Source organism: Bos indicus, chromosome 11 (genome assembly GCF_029378745.1).
Source record: "Bos indicus isolate NIAB-ARS_2022 breed Sahiwal x Tharparkar chromosome 11, NIAB-ARS_B.indTharparkar_mat_pri_1.0, whole genome shotgun sequence".
Lineage (NCBI taxonomy): Eukaryota > Metazoa > Chordata > Mammalia > Artiodactyla > Bovidae > Bos > Bos indicus.
Window position 1 is genome coordinate 101,837,799 of NC_091770.1, and position 24,784 is coordinate 101,862,582.

At 46.2% G+C, this 24,784-nt stretch overlaps 1 protein-coding gene and 1 long non-coding RNA gene across 4 annotated transcripts in view; one reads left to right on the plus strand and one right to left on the minus strand.

Moving 5' to 3' along the window:
* MED27 (mediator complex subunit 27) overlaps positions 1-24,784 on the minus strand; it is a 246,189-nt gene that overhangs the window by 203,957 nt on the left and 17,448 nt on the right. The gene's annotated exons all lie outside the window — the stretch shown is intronic.
* Positions 169-5,663, plus strand: LOC139185872 (uncharacterized). The gene is made up of 2 exons (XR_011569475.1): positions 169-832; positions 1,629-5,663. It is a non-coding gene; the product is annotated as an uncharacterized lncRNA (long non-coding RNA).

Genomic DNA, 24,784 nt, shown 5'->3' on the forward strand with positions numbered 1-24,784 from the left:
AGCTGAAACCACACAAGGGAAGAGCCTGCATGGCAGGTGACTTAAGAACAGCCGTTTATAAACACAGGCACAGAAAGGCTGGCGTGGAGGGGCGGGGCCGCGAGGGAGGGGGTGAGGGAGCCCGGCGGCTCCAGGTCCAGAGAGGGTGTCACCTGACTGGAGGCTGCTGCGCAGACGGTAGGAAAGCTATAAATAAGACTGCAGATCTATACACTGGGCAAAAGTGTGAGGCGGCAAACAAGTACTCAGGCAGCATGTTTATCTCGAGCCGTGTCCTGAAGGGGCAGACAGCAGGGCTTGACGACACCCAGGCCTGGCAGCCTGTTAGGATAAATCCGGATCGAGGACACGAAGGTCCAACGAGAAGTATGAAGAGTGACGAAGTGTTCCACTGACACAGCAGGTTTCACTTCTTCCCGCCAGCGCGTCCCTGCACACACACTCCCCTCCACGCTTACACGATGGCACACGTCAGGATTTTCTGGGAAGGCCAGGAGACATTTTTATTTCCCCTGTGTTTTGCCAATTTCAGAGATAACGGATGCCTTCTGTAATCTTCTTTCCTCTTGCAGAGAGACTGGCTGAGAGAAGGATCTGCGGCCTGAAGCCAGGCTGTACCCATGGTCAGGAGCCGGGACCCAGGGCCACAAGGGTTCCCGCATGACCCCGGGCGTGCCACTCACCACTCGTCCGTGGAGCAGCGCAAGGCAGGACCAGCATTACTCAACGGACCAAACCAGGGGCACCGAAGAAGGATAAAAGGGAGGAAGGAGAAAGAACAAAACAAAGCGGAAGAAGAGGGGCAGAGAAAGAAAACCATGAAGAAGAAAAGGTAGGTCAAGTGAGGGCCTCCAACATCAGCACCCCTCAGCCTGGGCTGTGGGCAGGGCACTAGAAGGCAGAAACGGGGGATGCGCTGACGGGAGAGGCGATGAGCAGAGAGCAGCACGGGAGACAGTCATGAGGAGCTGGGCGGGAACGAGCCAAGCTGGACACACAGATGTACTCAGAGCGGGCGTCCTGTCCTCGATCTCACGTCCACCATCAGGTGGTGATCCAGAGGTGACTGCAACTGCGTGGACGCCCAGCTCTGGAAAGAACAAGGTGCAGAAAGCAGAGCGGGGCAGCACTGAGAGAACACTGAGCTTCTGAGAATCCAGCTGGCACAGGCGCACCCCTGTCCTGAGACCTGAGTGCGGGGCCCATGGACTCAGCCTCACCCCCTCCTCGCCCAGGGCTGTGGGCCCCGCCCCCTGAGGCATGGGCCAGCCTGCAGCACTCCTGTGTGTGCTGACAAAGCTCCGGCTGGGAGCTGAACCCCTGCTACTGAAAAACGTGCAGTCACAGAATTTGTGGACCAGAAAAAAAAAAGATTATGTTTTTAAATTTTAAAATATTCAGTGTGGCTTAAAAACTTAGGACCGAAGTCCAAATGAGTACTCTGTGGTGAGAAGAAAAGTGGGGAGAATTCAGTCCGAAGCAATTACATGCAGCCGCGTTCGGGGGTCCGGTCTGTGGTGGCAGCTGCCACCAACTTTCTTCTTCTCAAGAATGCAAATGATTAAGATAGATTAAATACCTACTTTGCTTAAATACTCTTGATAATGAGTTTCTTTCCTTCTTTTAAGGGTGTTTGATGTTGGCAGTTGATGGATCTCGAGTTAAATTGTTTTAATTCAAAACAGCACCATCTGTCGTTAGGAGCTACCGGCTCAGGAGCGGGGGCTGGCGCAGCACTGCGGAGAGCCGTGGAGGTGACACCGCAAAGGCCACGCGGTGCGGGCAGACGGGCAGGCAGCCGTGGACCAGGCACCGCAGGCGAGGAGGCAGAGACGCAACTCTTGTCTCAGCCAGGAGATCCAGGACTCGATTTCTTCCTTGAAAAACGGGGGCTGGCTTAAAGATGGCGATGACAGTGACACTGGCAATCCTGACTGGCAGCTAGATTCTCAGTGCACGCTGTGTGCCTGACGCAAGAGAGGAGCGTTTTACACAAACAACCTCACTTATACCCTCTCTGTACCTTGTTTAAACTCCTTATGTCCGAGAGTGTGTGTACTAATGTCCCCATTTTACAGCTGAGCAAGCTGGGCTCAGAGAGGTAAAGTCACTTGCCCAAAGTCACACAGCTAAGAGCGGGAAAGCCAAGACAGGTATGCGACCCCAGAGACTGTGCTTGTAGCCACGGTACCATGCTGCCCGGCAGCCACCGAAGAGCCCATGAAGAGCCCTACAATTCCATCCCTCCAGTACCCAGAGTCCAGTGGCCACAATCTGCCTTTGCTCTGAGTGGTCACAGAAGCAAAAGCCGAGATGAGCACTAAGCAACTCAGCGTCTGGAACCTCAGCTCCAGGAGTGGACTGTGCTGCGCCCAGCAGGACGGCCAGACAGGCCTCGTTCCACAAGGCGCCACCTTCAGTCCACGCCTGTGACCCGAATGCTGATGTGAGTTGTAAAAACGAACAAAACCTGAACTAGATGCAGTGGAAAATCCCCAGCAGTTGGTTTTTTGAGAGGCTCACTAAGTATCTTCCAATATATGCTTATTTACTTGGAGTCACGGCGTGGACTATATAAAAGAGGTGACCGTGTTCCCATTAATCACGTGGACATTACCTTGAGCAACCCTAGCTATGGAAACAAATCAGGGGGACCATCAGGTTATTTTGTGAGGGTCAGGGTAAGTTTTCTAATGTATGAAGTAGGCAAAGGTAAAACTCTCAGTAATAAAAGCACTATCTGCAAACAACTTGAAGGTACTCTTCATAAATCTATACAGATAAAATTAGGACGATCAGGAGGACATCATGCTCCCAAGAAAGTGAGCAGACAGTACAATGTTTCAAAAGAGAAAGAAAAAAATAACGATCTACTAGCAGCTCAGAATGTAGGTGCCAGTATCATAGTTATCTTTACTGCCAGACTCCATTTTCCCATCTACCATCTTATTTAAAAACAAAAAATTGAGGAAGGGAACTCAAACTCCAGCACACTGCATAATGGTGTGTGTTGGGGGAGCGCGAGGGGGAGGGGCTCACAAGCACCCGGGCAAGAACTGACTTGGTCTCTTAAACTAGGAGTAGGTGAACAAATCTTCACTTTCCTATTATTTATGCATTTTGCATATGAATAGATTCATATTTTGCATATAAAACCTGGCATAATTTTTAAAAGAAAAAAAAAACAAAAAACGCTTCTGACTGCCTTAAAGTGAAAGTTAAAGTCGCTCAGTCGTGTCTAACTGTTTGCAACCGCAGGGACTATACAGTCCATGGAATTCTCCAGGCCAGAATACTGGAGTGGGTAGCTTATCCCTTCTCCAGTGGATCTTCCCAACCCAGGAACTGAACCGGGGTCTCCTGCATTGCAGGTGGATTCTTTACCAACTGAGCTATCCGGGAAGCCCCACTGATTGCCCTAATGTGGAGAACAAATGAAAATATACACTATCTGACAAGAGTAAACAGATGACTTCACTTAAAATTTAGGTTAAGAGATTTAAAAGGAAATGCTAATGGTCAGCAAAATATGACCATCTTCTAATGGGCAGCATAATTTATGACTTGAGAAGAAGGTTCTTGGCATGAGAGAACCAACACTGGGCAGCACAGTGGAGGGACATCAATAAGAAAACTGAGAAACCATCCACGTGAAAGAGGGGCCAAAGCATGAATGAGCAAAGTGTGAATGAAGACACATAAACCCCAGTCTCCCCTGGGGAGCTGACGAGGATCCTCTCCCACTGATATCCAGTACTGACAAAAATCGGGAGAAATGGCATCCACACACACTGAGGTCCAGGGCGTCAGTCAGGACTTTCCTTCTTCCCACCTGCTATTGCTTCCAAACTTCCATAATAATTCTGTTACCTCCATCATTTAAAATGTAATTTTGTAAGTGATTCATGAGGCTACTGAAAAGAAAAAAGGAGAGAAGGACAAAGGGTGGATGAAGAGCTGGGAGGAGAGAAGGAAGGAGAAGGCGGCAGGGAGAACCTGAGGCTCCAGGCTTGGCAGCCAAGAAGCTGGCACAGGTCACTAGCTCTCGGGCTCAGTTCTCTCCTCCGTGAAAGGACAACACAGGCCTTCTCCGGCGGTCTAGTGGGTAAAATGCTGCACCTCCATGCAGGGGGCCCAGGCTCAATCCCTGGTCACAGAACCAGATCCCACCCGCTGCAACTCAGAGCACCGCATGCCGCAGTGGAGGTCGAGGATGCCGTGACTAAGACCCAGGGCAGCCAAATAAAAGTATTATTTTAAATGAAAGAATGAAAAGACAGACAGACGACAATGCATCTGTCAGAGCTGCTTCTTGGTTGAGAAATAACCTAAAGGGCCTAGCACAGAGTCTGAGAGCCTGTTGCTGTCGTTCAGTGGCTCAGTCATGTCCGAATCTCTGCGAGCCCATGGACTGCAGCATGCCAGGCTTCCCTGTCCTCCATGTCTCCTGGAGTTTGCTCAAACTCATGTGCATTGAGTCAGCGATGCCATCCAACCATCTCATTTTCTGTTGCCCCCTTCTCCTCCTGCCCTCAATCTTCCTCAGCATCAGGATCTTTTCCAATGAGTCAGCTTTTTGCATCAGGTGGCCACAGTATTGGAGCTTCAGCGTCAGTCCTTCCAATGAATATTCAGGGTTGATTTTACAAGTGCACAACAAATGCTCTTTTTATTATTACTCCTACTTCTCATGGCTGCCTCTTCTTCAGGGGTCTTTCACCAGAAACCCCGAAGGGAGAGGGGGCTAGTGCCCAGGAGGTCTGTCCTGAGGGGCAAGGAAAGAACAGGGAGGACCGTGCAGCCTTTCTCTCCCCTGGGGCAGCTGGTCTATTGGCAGCCTTCTGCCCACTGCACCACATTTTTAGTTTGCAAGCTAACTTTGTTTCTAATTATCTGCTTTGCAGTTGGATCTGCTGACCTTACATCTGAAGGACAATCCTGTATCTGCTTAAATGATCAAAAACAGTGCACATTTTACCCACAAAGTCCATGGCTGGAAAATTACCTATAGAACTGAGTCAAATGAAGACACTCATTTACTTCGTTTCATTTCTGGTCAGTTTTCATTTAATAAGGAGCATGCCATTAACAAGGCAAAAATAAAATTTATTTAATTCAGTAGACATGCATTAAACACAGAGAAAGGTTCTAATCGAAAGTATTATCTCACATCATACACTGAAAATAATTCTAGGTTGATTAGAGTTAAAAGTATGGAATCAAGTCACAGAAAAACATGGGAGAAAAAAGATATGACCATTTCACAACTACTTTCTTCATTTAAAAGAAACACAAGACAAAAGAGAAAAAGATCAACAGATTTGACTAAATAAATACCTCTGTTGGTTAAAAAAAGAAATCATAACAAAATCTAAGGCAAACAACAATTTGGGAAGATACATGCAAAAACAAAAAAGCTTAATACTAATAGTGTTAAAGAAAAACAATGAAAAATATTTGCATAAAGTATGCCAAGATATGTGCTTAAGAATATTCCCTGCTGCATAATTTTTAAGTATGAAATAACTAGGCAATCTGTCCATCAACAGGAAAAAGTAAAATATAGAGGCTATATCTGTACAGTAGAATAGCAAATGTATTGTGTTCATACATATGATCTGTATATTACTGAATGAAAGAGAATTATAAGATGTTTAATGAGATCTATATTTGGTTTTTTGTTTTTTCTACTACACACACACAAAGGTCCTAAAGAAACTATTCATCAAGCTGTTAATAATGGTTATAAACAAACAAACGAAAAAGATTTTATCTGAGTGGCAGGGGGAACGGGTGGGCAGGACCCCGCCCTCGCCATTCACTTTTTACTTTTCAGAGCTCTATGTTTGTTTTACAGCCACCTCTAACTGCTGGTCAACATCCATTCTCCTTTACTTTCTTAGAAACAGAAGCTCAAGCTTTTAAACAGGACCTGTTGCTACCCAGCCAAAAAACTATTTCTCAACAAGACTTACAGCTAGGTATAGCCAAGTGTCTAAGTTCTGACCAACAAACAAAACGTTTTGCCAGGTTCCGGGAAACCTGCTAGGAATGAGAATGAGATGATGGCTGGAGCGCCAGCAGCCATACCAGACAACTTAGACATGAAGACCACACGTGGCAAAGCAGTAACATAAGTGGAACCTTGGTCCCTGACAATACAGAGCTCCATACCAACCATGGACTACTCTGAAAGGACTATGGTATTTACAGCCAAACCTGATCCTGATACAAACAAACGTATATGTCTAAAACTTAGCAAATTAATAGGCAATGATCTGAACTGACAAATGAGAAGACAAGAACTACACCTAAGAAAGAAATATAAAGGTGAACATTCAATCGCACTACTAATTAAGGAGATAAAGGAACACAGTAAACTGTTGTAGTTCATCTATCAACTAAGTAAAGATGGGAATACGTTTGTCTTCTTTTGACAATTTTTTCCAGTATTCATCTTTTCACACACTGAAATAGGCTAACAGATATTGTCACGGAGTGTAACATGGTATAGTCATTTTAGGAAGTCAAGAAACACCTGGGGTAACAGGCAAATTTGGCCTTGGAACACAGAATGAAGCAGGGCAAAGGCTAATAGAGTTTTGCCAAGAGAACGCACTGGTCATAGCAAACACCCTCTTCCAACAACACAAGAGAAGACTCTACACATGGACATCACCACATGGTCAACACCAAAATCAGACTGATTATATTCTTTGCAGCCAAAGATGGAGAAACTCTATGCAGTTAGCAAAAACAAGACCGGGAGCTGACTCTGGCTCAGATCTTGAACTCCTTATTGCCAAATTCAGACTGAAATTGAAGAAAGTAGGGAAAACCACTAGACCATTCAGGTATGACCTAAATCAAATCTCTTATACAGTGGAACTGAGAAATAGATTTAAGGGACTAGATCTGATACAGTGCCTGATGAACTATGGACTGAGGTTCGTGACACATTACAGGAGACAGATCAAGACCATCCCCATGGAAAAGAAATGCAAAAAAGCAAAATGGCTGTCTGGGGAGGCCTTACAAATAGCTGTGAAAAGAAGAGAAGCGAAACACAAAGGAAAAAAGGAAAGATATAAGCATCTGAATGCAGAGTTCCAAAGAACAACAAGGAGAGATAAGAAAGCCTTCCTCAGCGATCAGTGCAAAGAAATAAGAGGAAAACAACAGAATGGGAAAGACTAGAGATCTCTTCAAGAAAATCAGAGATACCAAGGGAACGTTTCATGCAAAGATTGGCTCGATAAAGGACAGAAATGGTATGGACCTAGCAGAAGCAGAAGATATTAAGAAGAGGTGGCAAGAATACAGAGAAGAACTGTACAAAAAAGATCTTCACGACCCAGATAATCACGATGGTGTGATCACTCAACTAGAGCCAGACATCCTGGAATGTGAAGTCAAGTGGGCCTTAGGAAGCATCACTACGAACAAAGCTAGTGGAGGTGATGAATTCCAGTTGAGCTATTTCAAATCCTGAAAGATGATGCTGTGAAAGTGCCACACTCAATATGCCAGCAAATTTGGAAAACTCAGCAGTGGCCACAGGACTGGAAAAGGTCAGTTTTCATTCCAGTTCCAAAGAAAGGCAATGCCAAAGAATGCTCAAACTACCGCACAATTGCACTCATCTCACACGCTAGTAATGTAATGCTCAAAATTCTCCAAGCCAGGCTTCAGCAATACGTGAACTGTGAACTCCCAGATGTTCAAGCTGGTTTTAGAAAAACCAGAGGAACCAGAGATCAAATTGCCAACATCTGCTGGATCATTGAAAAAGCAAGAGACTTCCAGAAAAACATCCATTTCTGCTTTATTGACTATGCCAAAGCCTTTGACTGTGTGGATCACCACCACAAACTGTGGAAAATTCTGAAAGAGATGGGAATACCAGATCACCTGACCTGCCTCTTGAGAAACCTATATGCAGGTCAGGAAGCAACAGTTAGAACTGGACATGGAACAACAGACTGGTTCCAAATAGGAAAAGGAGTACGTCAAGGCTGTATATTGTCACCTGCTTATTTAAGTTATATGCAAAGTACATGATGAGAAATGCTGCGCTAGAAGAACCACAAGCTGGAATCAAAATTGCCAGGAGAAACATCAATAACCTCAGATATGCAGATGACACCACCCTTATGGCAGAAAGTGAAGAGGAACTAAAGAGCCTCTTGATGAAGGTGAAAGAAGAGAGTGAAAAAGTTGGCTTAAAGCTCAATATTCAGAAAACGAAGATCATGGCATCTGGTCCCATCACTTCATGGGAAATAGATGGGGAAACAGTGTCAGACTTTATTTTTGGGGGCTCCAAAATCACTGCAGATGGTGATTGTAGCCATGAAATTAAAAGACGCTTACTCTTGGAAGGAAAGTTATGACCAACCTAGATAGCATATTGAAAAACAGAGACATTACTTTGCCAACAAAGGTCCATCTAGTCAAGGCTATGGTTTTTCCAGTGGTCATGTATCAATGTGAGAGTTGGACTGTGAAGAAAGCTTAGCGCCAAAGAATTGATGCTTTTGAACTGTGGTGTTGGAGAAGACTCTGCAGAGTCCCTTGGACTGCAAGGAGATCCAACCACTCCATTCTAAAGGAGATAGGTCCTGGGTGTTCATTGGAAGGACTGATGCTAAAGCTGAAACTCCAATACTTTGGCCACCTCATGCGAAGAGTTGACTTATTGGAAAAGACCCTGATGCTGGGAGGGATTGGGGGCAGGAGGAGAAGGGGATGACAGAGGATGAGATGGCTGGATGGCATCACTGACTCAATGGACGTGAGTCTGAGTGAACTCCAGGAGTTGGTGATGGACAGGGAGGCCTGGTATGGTGTGATTCATGGGGTCGCAAAGAGTTGGACACGACTGAGCACCTGAACTAAACTGATAGTCATTTTGGAAAGCCATTTGGTAATATGTATCGGGGGGGTTTCTAAAAGTCCAAATCACATCAGACCCAGGTAAAAGTGAGCATCTTCCACTCTGCCTCTCCACTGACAACAGCTACAAAACGCAGACAGCACGTAAGGGGCTATGATCTGAGGATTCTGAGAGGTGGACAGCAGCAGATGAATTAAGGAGGAAGACCAGAATGCCTTTAAAGTACCACTGAACCAGTGATGAGGGAACTATCTGTTTATTCTCCAACATCCTCAGCCTGAACTCAATGCTGCCCGAAACCAGAAGCACGCGTCAGCGAAGACTAAGACATCCAGAAAAGTTCTCCCGTCTATATTCAATGAGTCAGGAAAGGGTCCCCCAGTTCAGACAGTGGGCAAAATCGTCCCCTGTTGGACTTTTTCCTTCTCTCCTGTCCCAGTCCCTCTGCAACTGTGGCAGGGACAGCGACAACAGCATTCGTAGCTGCCATGGTATAACAAACAAACTCAAGAGTGGTCCACTTTCAAGAGCAGGAGCTTTGAGGGACAGCTTGCTGATGTAATAGCCAATGGCCGTTGAGGATTACAAAACTGGGCAGACAATGGGAGGGCGAGATGCCTAGGATTTTCACACGGGTTCATTCCACTGGTGAATTTAAACATAGGAACTGGATTAGGCTTTTGCGTGGGTTCATCCTATTGGTGAATTCACAACTTAAGAACAGGAATAGGTGCGCAGGAAAGGAGGATACAGAGTGGCAGGGAGGGGCCAGCCATAAAGAGGGAGGCGACATCCAGGAAGACCGTTCACCCCACAGCACTCAGCCAGCGAGGAACTGGGGGAGAGACTTGCGTGCCAGGGGTAACTTGCTCCCGTGGGGACTCTAGGTCTGACTGCCCACCAGACACCTGATCTTGCAAGCCTGTCATGAAAGCCTCACTTCCCACTGCACTTGGTGTCTCCATTTTTTGAGTCTGGGCTAGTTAGCGTGTTTCTCACAATGGCAACCCAAAAGGGCCAGAAATTTTGAGGGTGTGGGGAACTTCCTTTCCAATCTGAGGCACTATGGACCTGAAGGAGTGGAGGAACATGCTCCAACCCTTTAATTCTCTCTCTGCCCTCCCACTATTTCATCCCAAAGGCAACCGGGAGAAGTACACAGCACAGCAGTGTAAATAAGGCCCCAGCTTTCTAGCCAAGGACCGAAAAGGAGAGGCCCAGAGAAACAGAACGTATGAGATCACAGAAAAAGATGTGCTTGGAGAAGCAAACTCCTAAAGTTGTTTATTAACTCCAGCACAAGCACAGGTTTGCCCCTAGAAAGCATCATGCACATTCTCAACAACTTGCCTATGGGATAGATGATCACCAAATCACCAATACGAATGGCATGAGCACGAGACAGATGAGAAGAGTCATGCAAAGGCTTTGAAAACAACACAATGAAACCACAACTCAGAAGGCTGATCTGAACCTGCAGCCTAAAACAACAGGGTCGACAGTTTGCTGAAAAGAAAAATATCCACATTCTCCACAGAATTTAAACAGAGTTTTCCTCATAATAACAGAATGTCTAGAATACAAGCCAACATTACTTGGCATGTAAATGATAAGGAAAATTTCAATTCAAATAGGTAATGTAAACATACCACAAGATGACACTGATGTTGGAATTTTCTAATAAAGGCATTAAATGGCTATCATAAAAATGCTCCAACAAGTAAGAGTAACCACTCTTGAACAGAAACACAGAAAGTCTCAGCAAAGAAAGATACAAGGAAGAGCTAAATGGAATTTTAGAAGCAAAAAACAGAAACACACACACACATCTTAGACCACTTGGCACCGCTGCAGTAGTTCAACTGGTAACCTGTGGTTTTATAATAAAGCCCGTCCAAATCACTACCCTTTGCCCCAGTAATTCTACTTCTAGGGCTCTATCCTTAGAAAGGACTTCTAAGCAAAGACAAAACTCTGTGCTCCAAGATATTTATCCCATCAATATTCGTAACAGTGGTAAATGGTAAACTACATGTCCAAGCCAACAGGGAAATCCTATAGGAAAGTATGGTACAGGCCCTGAGCAGAGTATTACAGTTACTAAAATTTAAATTTTCAGAATGCTACATAGTAACACGGTTAGTGTTCAGAGACTAAGTCAGACTCTGCAACCCCATGCAGTGCAGCACAACTGGCTTCCCTGTCCTTCACTGTCTCCTGGAGTTTGCTCAAATTCATGTCCATTGGAGTCAGTCATGCCATCCAACCATCTCATCTTCTGTCACCCCCTTCTCCTGCCTTCAATCTTTCCCAGCATCATAGTCTTTTCCAATGAGTTGGCCCTTTGCATCAGTTGGCCAAAGTATCGGAGCTTCAGCTTCAGCATCAGTCCTTCCAATGAACAGTCAGGGTTGACTTCCTTTAGGATTGACTGGTTTGATTTCCCTGCTGTCCAAGGGACTCTCAAGAGTCTTCTCCAGCACTGCACTTAGAAAGCATCAATTTTCAGCACTCAGCCTTCTTTATGGTCCAACTCTCACATCCATACATGAATGACTACTGGAAAAACCATAGCTTTGACTAGATGGACCTTTGTCAGCAAAGGAATGTCTCTGCTTTTTAATATGCTGCCTAGGTTGTTCATAGCTTTTCTTACAAGGAGCAAGCATCTTTTAATTTCATGGCTGCAGTCATTGTCTGCAGTAATTTTGGAGCCCAAGAAAATAAAATCTGTTACTGTTTCCACTTTTTCCCCATCTATTTGCCATGAAGTGATGGGACCGGATGCCATGATCTTAGGTTTTTTGAATGTTGAGTTTTAAACCAGCTTTTTCACTCTCCTCTTCCACCCGTATCAATAGGCTCTTTGGTTCCTCTTCGCTTTCTGCCATTAGAGTGTTATCATGTACATATCTGAAGTTGTTGATATTCCTCCCAGCAATCTTGATTCTAGTTTGTGATTCATCCGGCCCAGCACTTCACATAATGTACTCTGTATATAAGTTAAACAAGCAGGGTGACAACATACAGCCTTGACGTAACCCTTTCCTGATTTGGAACCAGTCCGTTGCTCTGTGTCTGCTTCTAACTGTTGCTTCTTGACCTGCATACAGGTGTTTCTCAGGAGGTAGGTCAGGTGGCCTGGTATTCCCATCTCTTGAAGAATTTCCACAGTTTGTTGTGATCCACACAGTCAAAGGCTTCAGAAGCAGATGTTTTTCTGGAACTCTCTTGCTTTTTCTATGATCCAATGGATGTTGGCAATCTGATCTCTAGTCCCTCTACCTTTTCTAAATCCAGCTTGTACTCCTGGAAGTTCTCGGTTCCCATACTATTGAAGCCTAGCTTGAAGGATTTTGAGCATTACCTTGCTAGCATGTGAAATCAGTGGAACTGTACGGTAGTTTGAGCAACCTTTGGCATTGCCTTTCTCGGGACTGGAATGAAAACTGAACTTTCCCAGGGGTCTTCCTGGTGGTCCTGTGGCTAAGACTCTGTGCTCCCAATGAAGGGGGCCAAAATTCAATTCCGGGCCAGGGAACTATATCCCACACGCTGTAACTAAGAGCTTGAACGCTACAACTAAAGATTTCACATGCCACAACAAAGATCAAAGATCCTGCCTGCCACCACCAAGACCCAAGGCATCCAAATAAATAAATATTTAAAAGAAAGAAAACTGACTTTTTCAGTCTTGCGGCCACTGCTGAGTTTTCAAAATTTGCTGACATATTCAGTACAGCACTTTTACAGCATTACCTTTTACGATTTTAAATACTTTGGCATTCCATCAGCTCCACTAGCTTTGTTTGTAGTAATGCTTCCTAGGGTACAATTGGCTTCACAATACAGGAGGTCTAGCTCTAGGTAAGTGACCACACCATCATGGTTATCTGGGTGATTAAGACCTTTTTTGTATGGTTCTCCTGTGTATTCTTGCCACCTCTTCTTAATATCTTCTGCTTCTGTTAGGTCCATACCGCTTCTGTTCTTTATTGAGCCCATCTTTGCATGAAATGTCCCCTTGGTATCTCTAATTTTCTTGAAGAGATCTCTAGTCTTTCCCATTCTATTGTTTTCCTCTATTTCTTCGCATTGTTCACTTAAGAAGACTTTCTTATCGCTCCTCGCTGTTCTCTGGAACTCTGCCTTAAGTTGGTGTATCTTTCCCTTTCTCCTTTGCCTTTCGCATCTCTTTTCTCAGCTATTTGTACAGCCTCCTCAGATCACTGCATCTACTACTGTGGGCAAGAATGCCTTAGAAGAAAAGGAGTAGCCCTCATAATCAACAAGAGTCTGAAATCCAGTACTTGAAAATGACAGACCTCAAAAATGACAGAACGATCTGGGTTCATTTCCGAGGCAAACCATTCAACATCACAGTAATCCAAGTCTATGCCCCAACCACCAATGCCAAAGAAGCTGAAGTTGAATGGTTTGATGAAAACCTCCAAGACCTTCTAGAACTAACACCAAAAAATAGATGTTCTTTTCATCATAGACGACTGGAACGCAGAACAGGTCAAGAGATACCTGGAGTAAGAGGCAAGTTTAATCTTGGAGTACAAAATGAAGCAGGGCAGAGGCTAACAGAGTTTTACCAAGAAAACACACTGGTGATAACAAACACCTTCTTCCAACAACACAAGAGACGACTCTACACATGGACACCACCAGATGGTCAATACTGAAATCAGATTGATTACACTCTTTGTAGTGGAAGATGGAGACAATCTATACAGTCAGCAAAAACAAGACCTGGAGCTGACTGTGGCTCAGATCATGAACTCCTTATTGCAAAATCTGGGCTTTAAATGAAGAAAGTAGCAAAAACAACTAGACCATTCAGGTATGCCCTAAATCAAATCCCTTATGATTATACAATGGAGGTGATGAATAGATTCAAAGAATTAGATGTGGCAGACAGAGTGCCTAAAGAACTATGGACATAATGTTACAATATCATTATAACATGATCACTGATAATGTAACACTATCATTAAAAATTCTTGAGACATAACGGGAAGTGGGGGTGAGGGTAGCTTTGATTATATATAAAGAATGAACACAATAAAGCTAAACACAAACGCATTCACCTAGAAAAAAAAGACGAAAAGAAAAGAATATTACAGTGTTAACGGTGCTAAACTAAGTAGAGGGATTACAGATGACTTTTTCTTCTTTCGGCTTCTGTTTTTCAGTCTGGGATAATAAGTGCATATTACTTTGAAAACAGTAACTACTTCCTGCCTCCTCCAAAATGTTCCCTATCTTGCACTCTCAACATTATCTCTCAAGATACTAAGTCATGTTACAGATTTTCCAATCAAAAATTTTCTCTCGAGAATGTAAAAAATGTTTCTTGAATGCAGGAATCTCAATTACTCTTGTTTCTAGCCCTCCAGTCAAACACTTGGCAAGGAAAAACATTCCTACTGTTGATGGTTAATAAGTAATGTGAAATAACTCAGAACTACTCAAATCAGACCAGTCCTCCTTATTAGGAAAAAAATTTTAATAGGACACATTTGCAAGAACACCATTCCAAAGCAGCCTGGTCTCCATGGACAATTACAGAATGTCAAGCTGTCACACAGATGCCACTAATAACTAAACTGTTCTTTTGATTCCTCCTAACTTAAAGGTCCCCACCTTCCCAAACCGTCAAGGAGGCCCCTTCCCCTCCATCTGTTCTACCATATCAGGCTTAGCATGAAAGGCTAACAGCAGAACCCGCCGGGCCCGTCAGCCTGGCCCATCAACCACACAGATAAGCCAGGCCACTGTGTGACCGAGCTCTGTCCTTCAACCAACACCCTGGTTACGGGGGTGGGGAGCAGGGATTGGCAGCATGCTGGGGTCTCGTCCACCGGCGTTACAATGTCCAGGAGAAAAACAGACCATTCCGAAACCACAGCACAACTCACTGTGACTAATTTTCCGGGTAAAACATGCACAATGGGTTTCTGCCCTTTAAGCACTGGTGTAACTGCCTAGTTAATTAGAGATGTGCTGCTAAAAGCAAACAGCACCGAAGGAGAGCAGAGTCAACTCTGGTACCTGGGCAATTTGGTATCTTCTTCGGTCTCCCTGAAATGTGATTAAGCATGACCTTTAAGAGGAGCAGATCAACAGTCAATTTTAGTGAAACAAAACCTTGCGTGGGACACGGGAGCGCGCCCTGTAGAGGGGGACCCACCATGGCAGCAGGGCCTCACCAGCTCATCGTGCAGAAAAAGCTACCAAGATTTATCTCAATTGATTTTACTTGCAAGGAAAACACATCATAAAACTGCAACCTCAGCAGGGTACTAAAGGTCGGCTTGGTTTCTTGAGGGATGAACTTGATATCAATAGTTATTAGGACACATTCATACAAGATACACAGGAGAGACGGAGAGAAGATGCTGGTAATCTTACTTAATCCTGATGCAGCCCTAAATCAGGCTCTGCAGACTGTGGGAAAAATCAAGGAAAAAGTTCAATATTCCTGAGACAAGATTCTGTGCGCACGTGCTCTTCTTCAGGGCCAGAAGAGCAGCCAAAAGGTGATTCTAGAGTCCCAGGGGTAGAGCCCCTGTGTGAGGGGCTGGAAGGCCACTCACGCCAATGGTTCACTGCTCCTGCACTTCTCATGGCAAGTTGGCAAGATCTGGTCCAATGCTCCACAGAGAACCAGGTAGGCTCAACCAGGAAAATACCATCAAAGAACGTGGAGACTTGGACAGGACCTTATGATCAGAAAGCCTGAGAAAGAAACACAGCAATTCAAGCATTCAGCAGCTGATTCTAAACTTCTGCTCCACCAACTGCCAACAAGGCTGGTTCCCAGAACCCCACGTTACCCTAACCACACACTGAATCCTCAGGAAAAGCAGCAAACTGAGAACGCTGCCAGAAAGAAATGGAGGCAATCCAAAGAGGACAAGGAAAGGTAAAATTTCTTTAAAAAAAAAAAAAAAAAGAATTGGAATGTGTGTACACAGAGGCGTTACACAATTTTAAAATAAAGTTATTCCTTTCTCTTAAACCTAACACCACAAAGAGTCCTTGGGTTCAAGCCCAAGGAACTGGAGGAATAAAATGTTTCTTACACTGTAGAATAGGCCTGATCATACTTATCACTAACTCAGGAAACACTAGGACATTCTTGTGATGTCACATGAACAGCACTTAACTACGAATCAGGAGAGGTCACAAGCAGGTGACGTGGCAAGTGTCACACAGGAAGTGAGGGCAGGTGGGTCTTCAGGGGCAGAGAAGATCTGGGAAGGGCTGAGGAGAAAAGGACGCTTCAGAAGAGGTCCAACCTCAGCAGGAGGGAAATCTGGAAAATACGAGCTGACAGAAGACTGAATACTCTGACTACAGGATGCACACAGGGTGTCAGGGGGACAGGCAGCCGGGTGGGCTGCAGTCTGAACGCCAGGCTAAGGAAGGCGGAAGCTGCCAAGAAGACCACCACCGAGCACATCACTGCGGCCGGAAGGGGAGAAGGCAGGTCACGGGTGGCAACTCACAGCCTGATTTTGGCTAAAGATGTCCAACAAGTGACTGTAAGAGACAGGGTCCAGGCCCTGCTATATTCACGGGGAAAAGAACACTCAGTTCAGTTCAGTCACTCAGTTGTGTCCGACTCTTTGCAACCCCATGGAGTGCAGCACTCCACGCCTCCCTGTCCATCACCAACTCATGGAGTTTACTCAAACTCATGTCCATTGAGTCAGTGACGCCATCCAACCATCTCATCCTCTGTTGTCCCCTTCTCCTCCTGCCTTCAATCCTTCCCATCAGCAGGGTCTTTTCCAATGAGTCAATTCTTCACATCAGGTGGCCCAAGTATTGGAGTTTCAACTTCAGCATCAGTCCTTTCAATGAATATCCAGGACTGACCTCATTTAGGATGGACTGGTTGGATTTCCTTGCAGTCCAAGGGACTCTCAAGAGTTTTCTCCAACATCACAGTTCAAAAGCATCAATTCTTCGGCGCTCAGCTTTCTTTATAGCCCAACTCTCACATCCATACCTGACTACTGGAAAAACCATAGCCTTGACTAGGTGGATCTTTGTTGGCAAAGTAACGCCTCTGCTTTTTAATACGCTGTCTAGGTTGGTCATAACTTTCCTTCCAAGGAGTAAGCATCTTTTAATTAAGTCAATATATGCTCCAGACAGAAAGTATCTTTTTTGACAGTAGAAGATACTGACAGCAGGACTTCCCTGGTGGTCCAGTGGGAAGAATCCACCTGCCAATGCAGAGGACACAGGAGCCAAAAATTAATAAGTAAATAAATTTTTTTTTAAAAAAAGTGCCAACAGCAGCAGCTGGAGCAGAATGCCTTCACAGACTCCGAGGCTGGACCTCTCCCCCACCTCACACAGGCCTTCCTCTCCCCTCTGCCCGCAGACTTTCCTCCTGCTTTAGTGTGTCTCTAAAGTACTTCTTACTCCCTGATATCAGTTATATTTTTTAGTTGTCTGAAGAAGGAGAGGGCAATCCACTCCAGCGTTCTCACCTGGAGAATCCCATGGACAAAGGAGCCTGGCGGGCTACAGTCCCCGGGATCACAAAGAGTCAGATGCAACTGAGCAACTAACACAGACACACGTCTACCAGGAACATAAGCTTTACATGGGCAAGGACCTTGAGCCTTCTGTTACCACCATATCGACATCTCAGCATAGATTAGGCACTCAGCACATAGTGGACGAATAACTGGAAAGACTCAGTGATGGCCTCAGTCAGCGTTTCTCAATCGTAACTTGTCCAGGGAACCCTGATTCAACACGCGCCTTAAAGTGAAGTCGCTCAGTCGTGTCTGACTCTTTGTGACCCCAAGGACTGCAGCCCACCAGGCTCCTCTGTCCATGGGATTCTCCAGGCACGAGTACTGGAGTGGGGTGCCACTGCCTTCTCCGGAGGATCTTCCCGACCCAGGGATCAAACCTGCGTCTCCCGCATTGTAGGCAGACGCTTTTCCGTCTAACCTACATACACATACATACATGCACTCACACACACACTGCCCCACGTACATGCGCCATCCAACACGCACACCCTGCTGCCGACGCTCTAATCAATCTGTCCTTTTCAATGGTAGTCTTTATTTTTATAATCAATGCTGAGGTGTGTCCCAAATAATGTGTTCCCAGTAACAGTTAAAGCACAGGAGCTTGTGAATTATTTACTCATATCAGAGCAGATTCAAGGTTGTCCCCAACACATCTGCCACTCATTTGCATTTCAGTAAGCCTTCTTGAGTGGGAAAGAAAGTCACAGCATTATAGCTAGCTAGGACATGGATTTCTGGAAGGATTAGCCCAAATGCCACCTACACTTTGTTCTAAAACCTGACGATGCTGGGGAAAAGAGAGGGCCTGGCGTAGTCAGAGACTGGCCCCCGCTAGCTGAGAGTCTGCTTTCCTTCTCATCGCACCACTACAATGCTTCTCCAAGACCTGTGGTGCCTCCTGCCATACCCCTGAGCCAGACTCAGACTGCGGAGACATGCAAGTAAACAGAAAGGGGCTGCAGCGCTTGCCCACGTGGCCCAGGGTCTGTCCCGCCTCCAGTCCGTGCCATCCAACACAGTGCTCACTGGCCACATGCGGCTATGTGACTGAAACTTAATATTAAAAATTTTAAATGTAGTCCTTCAGTTACACTAGCCACATTCCAAGTTGCATGTCAATAATACCTATTGTATGCCAAGAGTTACAGGCCACTAGTGACGACCATATTGGGTAACCTAGAGAATATTTCCATCATCACAGAAAGTTCTACTGGCCAGCACCGCTCTGGATTCAAAAATGAGTGTGTCCCGTACCACAGTGAGGCCAGAACTGCAATGGAGGAGACTGAAGAGCCAGAGCAGGCCCTTTCCCTTGGCATCTTAACCATGACAGGGCATTCAGCTACGATCAACCATACAAAAGGGGAACCATAAAACAAAACAAACTGTGGTCCAGAAAAAGGGCAACAGAAGAGAATAATGGGGCTACCGCTTGCTTTCTGATTTATTCCATCCGACCCAAGCATCAGCCTGGCCATGATACAGGCAAGCTGCACGCAGCAGAGCTCTCACGAGCAGAGACGGATGGCCACAGGGCAGACGGACCCCACACAGCAGAGGGACCGAGGAGGACTGGCAGCAGCAGGTACCTGATCTCTTGACTCCAGGAGGGAGTGGCCTGGAGACAACTATATTCTTGTATATTTCCTTTCAAAGGGGCCAGCCATCTGCCTACAAACCTCTGCTTCACAAGCAAAACATCTTAGAGAAGCGCTGACATTTAATCTGCCAACGGCCCCTATTTTGAGGTTTCATAATAACAGATTAATTCCACACAGTGACTATCTAGTAGTCATGCACGGGGTCTGTTTTTGTAGAATAATACAGTGGCTCTCGGCATAAAGCCTAACAACTCTGTGCAGAACTAACATTTCAAAGGTAAGATTTAAATGCTCACACAATGAGAAGAAAAAAAACAACTCTCCATAACAAAGTCCAGTCTCACTCAGGAGCAGTGAGATTCTCCACACCACACTCCAGGTCAAGTGAAATGACTGCTCCATCCCGCTCTATGAATCAGCCCTTTAACGATTCCACAGAAGGATGGCTCAGAAACCTGGTAGGAAGCCTGGCTATAAAGGACAGCACAGGAAGAAGAAAGAAGCTCACAGGCAGGAGGTGCCAATCTCTGTATGATACGCACCGAAGATCTGAATACAGAAAGGGGATTGGAGGGAGTGGGGGAGAGGCAGGCGGGTTAGAAGAAAAAGCGTCCTTCTTACAACACACACACAGACACACGGACATCCCAGGGAGTGCTTCCTACGTGTTAAACCCCGTAGGGAGGAACTCCAGGCACCACCTCAGTCCCCACGAGGACTCAACAAGGAGAACACTATCACTGAGCCCGTGCTACATACAGAGCGGAGGTGCTCAGACACTGAGCAACGCGGCGGAAGGCACACAGCCCGGGAACGGCAGAAGCGGGCTGTGAACCCAGGCGGCCAGGTTCCGGGACGCAGGCCTGAAACACCTGTGCTGCAGTCCTGACGCTGCTGCCCGGCTTCTCCTACTCTTCTCCTCTGTGTATGTTATGTTCCAGGCAAAACAGTCGCACCCCGTTAGCCAAATACGGAGTTCACCAAGTGTGCAAGCTGGGGTCTGCCAGGTTGACTCCTGGGCTGTTCCCAGGTGATGCTTTTCATATCAGCAGCTCTGCAATACAACGTCTGTTAGAAAATCCATATACAATAAATAAAGAAGTCATGAGGTTTCTTTTTTAAAGCCAATATATATTAAGGGAAAAAGCTAATAAAAGGTATCAAGTAATCAAAAGTAAAAATAATATGAGAAGAAGAAGGTGGTTTGGGAATCTCATTTTTTTCAGATTGGTCAGTTCGGAAATATACTGAACACTTTATTTTTTAAACATTTGCTCACGTTGCCCTTTCTACCTGGAATGTTCTTCCCACTTTCTTCCGTACCCTCCATGTCTGCCTGTCAAAAGTCCAGACATATTTCAGGGGCAGGTCAGCACACCCTCCTCTACAGTCTTCTTTACGGTGTACTGACCAGGGTCACCTCCTCCAAAAGACCCTCGGAGGCGCTGTGTGCCTTCCTGGTGGGTGAGGACCCTCTGCTCTGTACCACATGGATCCATGTTCCGGCTCACCTCTCACTGTACTGGGAGCGTTGTGAAGGCAGAGCCTTGTCTCCTCCCGGGCCCACCCAGTCCAGCAAAGGAGGCCCTCAAGAATCCTTTCCTAAACGATCACGCTGGGGCTGCCCCGAGCATTCTCAGCAGAAAGATCACTTCTGTCATCAATGCCACCCTGGTAGCTCAGTCGGTAAAGAATTCACCTGCAATGCAAGAGACCAGGGATCGATCCCTGGGTCAGGAAGATCTCCTGGAGAAGGAAATGGCAATTCACTCCCTTATTCTTGCCTGGAGAATTCCATGGACAGAGGAGCCTGGCGGGCTCCAGTCCATGGGGTTGCAGAGAGTCAGACACGACTTAGCAACAAAATAGCTATGTTTCAAACATCTCCTCAAACAAAAGACTGCAGAAGGAAGGTCATGAGCCACACCTATAAAAACTGGAAATTCTTTTTACAATAATGCTCCAAGACTCACCCCAGTGAGTCTGCTGGCCTAAACCAGGACTGAGCTTTTTAAAGTACTTTACAAACTGCCTCACCTTCTATGAGAACTTTATTAACAAAACACAGTAATTAAACTTGGGACCACTGAAAACCACATGTATGACCAGATATAATTAATATTTACCCAATCAAACAGGACAGCAAAGACAATTAAATCAAGAAGGATTGAGATGCGGGTCAATTCAGACTCCAGACCACAACTGAAACCTGCCCTTAAGATGCCTTCCACTCGCTCACAGCACCACTAACCTGCTTCCAAGACGGCATGTTGGGAAGGGAAGGGGTGTGGACCGAGACCAACAGAGGGAGGTCTCCTCATTACCCACCTGCTCACTGGAGTCCCCAGGGTGCCGGGAGCCGGCATATTGCATATTGAGTGCATATTGCATATTGAGTGCAGCACTTTTCAGGATCTGGAATAGCTCAACTGGAATTCTATCACTGCCGATAGCCAGCGTGAGGAACTCCGCCCATGACAAAGGTCATGAGGAAGGAGGCTCGGCATACGCAAAGGCGGGATCGAGCTTCAGGAGTCCCCCTGGAAATTCTCGAGCATATACCCCCAAAACCAGAGTCTGCCTACTTTCTGCTTTGTGCTTTCACCTACACCTCTGACTTTACGGGGGGCTGTCCCCCACTACCTCTCTGAAAAACGAGTTAGCTTACAGCTCCAGTTAATAATTCCTGGGTGTGACAGTGTTTAACCTACAAACTCCTTTGGAAATCCTCTAGCCTGCCTGAATAGGTTTTTCCGGCCTCATGTGATTGTTCAGAGCCTCCCAACTGTGAGAGGCAGGAGATGTTCTAAACTGTCTAAACACAGATTCTTTTGAGTAGTTAAAAGATTGATTAGAAATTGTATTGGTGAAGGGATTTTCACTTGTTGGGCCAATGTTTGCTGCTAAGTTTCCATATCCCTTACCTGCTGTGTCCCTGGCAGTGTATTGGTTAATATAATTGGTGTAAATAGTAGCTTTAATGTTTGTAACCTGGGACCCTTGAGTTAATTCTTTTTCTTGTTGTAGCCCACCACACCTTTGCGCTGTAGGAATGCAACTTTATCTAATGCTTTTGGAGGGTGGCTCCTGACCAATCACCTTTAGAGAAAAATAAGTTTTATGAAGAAAAGGTCTTAAAATGTTAACAGGCCTCCGGGCCAGAAGATGATGCAAATCACCTAAGCTTTTGCATATGATAAGTTTGCAGGAAGAAAGCCTGGTTTGCTGCAAGACTCTACCCCTTCCCCCATTATCCTCTGTGCATAACTTAAGGTATAAAAACTACTTTGAAAAATAAAGTGCGGGCCTTGTTCACCGAAACTTGGTCTCACCATGTCATTCTTTCTCTTACCTTCTGGCTGAATTATTCAGCCTCTTTTCTCCACTGAATTTCCTCACTGAGCTATCCTTATTTCAGCCTCTTTTCTTCACTGAATTTTACTGAGCTATCCTCATTCTATTACTCTTTATATCCTTAATTAACATTTAATTAAGCAATTGTTTCCTGATCTTCGCCTACGCCGTCTCTCCTTCGAATACCCTGGATCAGCCGGGGCTGGTCCCCGGCACCAGGGCAGCCGGACCACTACACCCACAGAGAGGGCAGAGCTCGCACTTTAGTCAGACCTCTGTCACAACCAATTCTAACAGTCCTGCTGCTCTTCTTTGCAGAAAATAAACTGCTATTTATCGAGCCCTTATTATATGCCAGATGCCATGCTAAGTGCTGAAGGTGTATTAATCCACAACCACCCAATGAGGAAGCTGCTGTAGTCAGGCCCACTTCACAGACGAGAAGTAATGAGGGGCTATGTCAGCTGCCCCCGGGACTCCCAGGGAGGGCTAGGGAGAGGCAGAGCTGGAAGCTGGCATCAGACAGAACCCGGGGCTTAACCGTGCTGCCACAGTCATGCCCCTAACTTTGCAATTTTACCCGCAAATATAATTGACACCACATTCGCTCCCATTTCCACCACAATAACTATGCCATATTGTTTATTTCATGCCTTCATTAAGTAACTTCATTAAGCAGGACAAATACTGGCAGTTTTTACAGCTCATTATTAATCCTACAACGCACACCGCTCCAGTGAGAAATAAAGATTAATCTTCCTGCATCTGAACAGATTCCTCGTCAGGGCCATCCTGACCGGGAAGAGGAGGGGCAAACCTCCACCGCATCAGCTGGGCACCCTGGCAAATCATCAGATGGCGAACGAACAGGAGAACTGCCAGGTGAAACATCACCAGCTTCCAACAGGCATGAGCCATGTCAGAAAAGCAACCTCCTGACTTAAAGAGTAAAAGAGAGGAAGGGATCGCCACGCTACCCAAGGACCCATGATGTGCAGAGGAGGCCCCTGGACGGACTGAGCACCACTCCTTCCCCTAAGAGCTGCCACCCCCCTCCACGCCATGTTCACTGGACCAGAACAGATGGCTGATTCCAGTTCCCTGGTGGAGAGCGGAACTGAAGGGGCCTCGCCCAGCCCCCGGGCTCACCTGAGCTGAGGGGATGCAAACCTCGAGGCCCTGAAGCTGTTTGGCCCGGCCCAGCGCACGCATCTGCAGACAGAAATGCCTGATGGAGACAAGGAGAGGCAGGATGGGGGCCGTGAGTCCTGGAAGGCCAAGACCACAGAGGCGCTGCCCGGTTCCTGACACCCTCCTGCTTCTCAGTGCCACCCCGTGGAAGGCCTCACTGCGTTTCCTGCCCACTGGCCCCATAGAACACCCAACGAATGCCCCCTTTTTTGCATATGTGAACACAAGTGTGTCTCTTCCTTGAAACCAAAAAAGCCCAGAGAAGGCAAAAGTAAACGTTGGCCTGTTAGCACCTGTGGCAATCCCCAGACAAGCCCATCAAGCATGATTATTTCAAGCGCTGGAGCTTGTCGAGGTCTCACTGGCCTCCAAGGGGAGCAAGAGGGGAGAAGGAGCGTGGGCCACCTCAGGTTTCAAGCGAGGCGTCGACCCTCTCCAGGGTTTGGCATCCTCACCAGCAAGCCCGCAGGGACCATCGCATCCAGCCAGCCTCATGTGCAAGCCTCTGGGAGGTCCAGATGTGATCACAGAGGGGGCTCTGGGCTGGGGTCTGCTCTGAGCAGTGTTCTCTGGGGGAACCAGACATGGGCACAGCACCAGAGGGCTATGAAGGAGCCCGAGGGAGCACAGAGCTGGGCACTTAGACATTCCCCGGCTTCCGCCACCAGCTTCCTTCTGCCTCAATCAGTCAGGAATAACTTCGGTGGGTCCTTAGTGAGTTTCATATTCTCCAGGAAAAAATGTAAGCACGTGGCAAAGCCAACGGGAGGCCAAAATTTCAACTTCTCAGAGACTAAATCAGCTAGTGACTAGAAAATTCTGCCTGTATCTGGGATTTTCTAGCAGGTGGTCCCAAGTATTACTCACCCAAGTGAAAAGACTCCTGAGTTTAGGACTCATAAGCCCCTTGAAGGCAGAGAACTGAGTTTATGTTTCTTCAAGACGCGGAATAACCAATGACCCCCGCCTCCTTTCTCAGCCCCTCCATGACAACGGTGAGGAAGTTGTCACCACTCTGGCTCCCAGTGAGGCAACAAATACACTAGGATATTCTGTGCCCAAGGGAAAAAATACAAAAAGTGACAGTCCTGGTTTTGTTTTACATTAAGTATTTTATGAGACTTAGCCACCAATTTGAAAGTAAAATCTTAGTATTAGGCTGAATGAAA